Source organism: Oryx dammah, unplaced genomic scaffold, assembly GCF_014754425.2.
Source record: "Oryx dammah isolate SB20612 unplaced genomic scaffold, SCBI_Odam_1.1 HiC_scaffold_3, whole genome shotgun sequence".
NCBI classification, from domain to species: domain Eukaryota; kingdom Metazoa; phylum Chordata; class Mammalia; order Artiodactyla; family Bovidae; genus Oryx; species Oryx dammah.
In genome coordinates, this window is record NW_024070187.1 from 270,884 (window position 1) to 275,101 (window position 4,218).

A 4,218-nucleotide genomic window follows, 5' to 3' on the forward strand; every position below is an offset into this window, starting at 1 on the left:
GGGACTGGATGCCATGATCTTTGTTTTCTGCATGTTGAGCTTTAAGCTAACTTTTTCACTCTCCATTTTCACTTTCATCAAGAGACTTTTTAGCTCCTCTTAACTTTCTGCCATAAGGGTGGTGTCATCTGCATATCTGAGGTTATTGATATATCTCTCGGCAATCTTGATTCCAGCTTGTGTTTCTTCCAGTCCAGCTTTTCTCATGATGTAGTCTGCATAGAAGTTAATTAAGCAGGGTGACAATATACAGCCTTGATGTACTCCTTTTCCTATTTGGAACCAGTCTGTTGTTTAATGTCCAGTTCTAACTGTTTTTTTCCTGACTTGCATACAGGTTTCTCAAGAGGCAGGTTAGGTGGTCTGGTATTCCCATCTCTTTCAGAGTTTTCCACAGTTTATTGTGATCCACACAGTCAAATGGTTTGGCATAGTCAATAAAGTAGAAATAGATGTTTTTCTGGAACTCTCTTGTTTTTTCCATGATCCAGTGGATGTTGGCAATTTGATTTCTGGTTCATCTGCCTTTTCTAAAACCAACTTGAACATCAGGGAGTTCACAGTTCATGTATTGCTGAAACCTGGCTTGGAGAATTTTGAGCATTACTTTACTAGCATGTGAGATGAGTGCAGTTGTGTGGTAGTTTGAGCATTCTTTGGCATTGCCTTTCTTTGGGATTGGAATGAAAACTGACCTTTTCCAGTCCTGTGGCCACTGCTGAGTTTTCCAAACTTGCTGGCATATTGAGTGCAGCACCTTCACAGCATCATCTTTCAGGATTTGAAACAGCTCAACTGGAATTCCATCACCTCCACTAGCTTTGTTCGTAGTGATGCTTTCCAGGGCTCACTTGACTTCACTTTCCAAGATGTCTGGCTCTAGATGAGTGATCACATCATCATGATTATCTGAGTCGTGAAGATCTTTTTTGTACAGTTCTTCTGTGTATTCTTGCCACCTCTTCTTAATATCTTCTGCTTCTGTTAGGTCCATACCATTTCTGTCCTTTATCAATTTTATTTTATATAACTCCATAAGACAATTGTATTTTCTCATCCATTTTTTACCTGCAAATATATTGTTTATATTTGTTGAAAAGTTGAAATCATATGACTGGATTCATCTTTTAAAAAATTTACTTAATCTTTATTGTTTGTCTGAAAGTCTCTAAGATCTTTTCATGTACCATTGAATTTTTTTAAACAGTCTGTCGGTATCTGTGAATGGATCTATTTCTATAGTTTCTTTAAAGTTTACCATTTGTCAAAGGATACATTTTAAAAGAGAATATTATTGAATTTTTATGCAAATGATGAATGCACATGTCAATGATTCTATTGAATTTATTGTTAATATTTAATGTAGAAACTAGTAAGACGTTACCATCAGTTCAGGCAACAGTTCACCACATATTTATCATCAGTAAGGAGTGCTAAAATCAATTTATAAGTTGATGCAAAACTAGTCAAGTATCCAAAGGGCTATCATTAATTATATTTCACCTGACACAATTTGAATATCTATGGCCAGACATTGTTGACATTGATATTATTTTGTGAGTCAACTTCTCTATTTTGAGTTGTGAAATGTCTTAGCCAAAAATTATGAAAGGTAGATAATAACCTGAATGCAAGAACTAGTAAGATAACTCACTAAATTAAAAGAATCTCACTGTTCTTTCTTGATCTTATATGTGCTATTAATGATCCAACTGAAGAGAAAAATATGGCTGATGTTCTTGAGAAGCTGAGAAGGGAGGAGATCAAATTGCAAAAGTAAAGGATTTAAATCATAATTCCCTGGTTAATGATTGATATTGACAATCAAGTGTTTTCTTACTTATCTTATTAAACTATAGTTTATTTACAATGTTGTGTTGGTTTGGGGTATATAGTCATGTGATTCAGTTCATATATATGTGTGTTTATATGTATGTATATTTTTCATCTCAGATTACTTTTCATTATAGGTTATTACAAGTTATTGAGTATAGTTTCCTGTGCTATACAATAATCATTGTTTTTATCTATTTTATATTTGGTAGTCTGTATCTGTTAATCCCAAACTCTCAATTTATCCCTCCCCTCCCCTTTTCCTTTTGGTAACCATAAGTTTGTTTTCTGTGTCTGTGAGTCTTTTTCTGTTTTGTAAATAAGTTCATTTATGTATCTTTAAAAAACAAAAACACATGTAAGTGATTGCATATATTTGTTTTTCTCTCTATGTCTTACTTTACTTAGTAAGATAATGTATTGGTCCATCCATGTTGCTGCAGACTCCAGGTATTTTAATAATCCACATTCACAACTTTTATTCCAAGAATAAAAATAAAACAGAAACATTTGTGTTAATTTTTGAAGTTTTATTTCTTAATAATAATACAAGTCTCATTGGTTGGAGGATAGGGCTTCTGAAACTTTGAGGAAACTTTGAGGGTTGGCTGGTCTTCTTATTAAAGACCCTGCTTATTTCACACCAGAAAGTGATCTTTCACTTTCCTGCTCTGTTGTGTTCTCTGACATGTATACTGTGCATACCCTATCCAGGAGTTTTCAATAGCTGTTAAGAACTAGATTTAAAAGAACAACAAGCAAATATGTTAGGATTTTCTATAAGAATTTCTAGCACATAATGTTTTTAGGTTTATTTGTTGGGCATTTTCAACTGAGTCATAGAACTATGCTATTTTTCTTTTTTACATTATGAACCCATTTTAAGAATTCTCAACATTGGCAACTCATTTTTATCTAACCTGGCTCTCTCTACAGCTTGAAAACAAATTCTCATGCAAGTACATCATATCTACAAAGTTTTTTTAAAGACTTTTGAGATTCTACCCATTCCTAATCAGTTATCTAGAGGCCTGATCTTGCTCCTAGTTATTTCTGACATTGGGCAAAAGTGCTCCAGGATGACTTTCAATTCCTACTGGAAAAACTGCTATTAACTTGAACAGTGCCAAAGATGTGATCATTGACTTTAAGTGGTATTCTCTACTTGCCCATTCTAAGAAAAAAAAAATAATTTCATCAGTAATAGGTGCCCTTTGCACACCGTGCTGTGCTTAGTCACTCAGTCATGTCCTACTCTTTGTGACCCCCTAGACTGTAGCCTGCCGGGTACCTCTCTCCATGCGGATTCTCCAGGCAAGAATATTGGAACAGATTGTCATGAGCTCCTCCAAGGGATCTTTCCAACCCAAGGATTGAACCCAGATCCTCCACATTGCAAGTGGATTCTTTACTGTCTGAGTCACCAGGGAAATCTAGTCGGAACATGACATTAATATGAGTCCCATTCTCACACCCCCACTTCTCCAAAGGAAAGTTATTATCAGAATGGTTACATTTCTGATGCATAACAGGAGACTGGGCAATAAAATAGCTCATACGTATTGAGCACTTACTGTGTGACCAAGCAGTGTTTCAGTCCTGCACATATCCTCACAAGACTGTGTGTTGGGCTATTATTATCACTTGATGGATGGCTTGTTGAGCATCTGTTTGTTGAGCATATGTCCCAGTCTTCACAGTTAGTAAGCAATTCTGGGTCCAGAACACATGCCCATAACAAATATACACTATCAGGTGCTAGAATCAGCCAGAGTTACAGTTCACGTTTACATGGACAAAGTTGGGAGAGACAGTTCCTTTGAACAAAACAAGAGATTGATGTGGGGCTTAGGTAAGAGTACTGGTGTTGGACATATGAGAAGCTCCAGATGGCCGCTGGCTACACAGTTATCAGAGTAGAAAGTTATATTTTTAAGAAATATAATTGCAGGTCCAAAATTTGGTCTTTTAGAATATTCTGTAAATGATGCAAGTAAAGTGTTGGAATTATCTTCCAAATCATTGCTACCTGGAATTGGCTTTATCGAATAAAGTCACATACAAGAATGGGCTCTATGGTTTCTCAGTGTTTATTTGTATTACATGATGCCTTTGATAGTCTACTGCAAAATATCTAAATTGACTATACAGCCAAAAGATCAGAGGGGAAGAGGAGATATAAATAAGAAAACTAGTAAAGAGCACAGCAGAGAGTCTGGATAAATCCGGGGAGTTGTAAGCTTTTGCTCATAATTAAATCTATACATTGCTAAAACAAAATGAAACAAAAAAAAGCATATAAGGCAAGTGTTATACATTTTAAAGTCTTCAGTGTAGAAAATTAATATATTCAACAAGTTCAGTGGTGAAAATCAGAGGTATCTT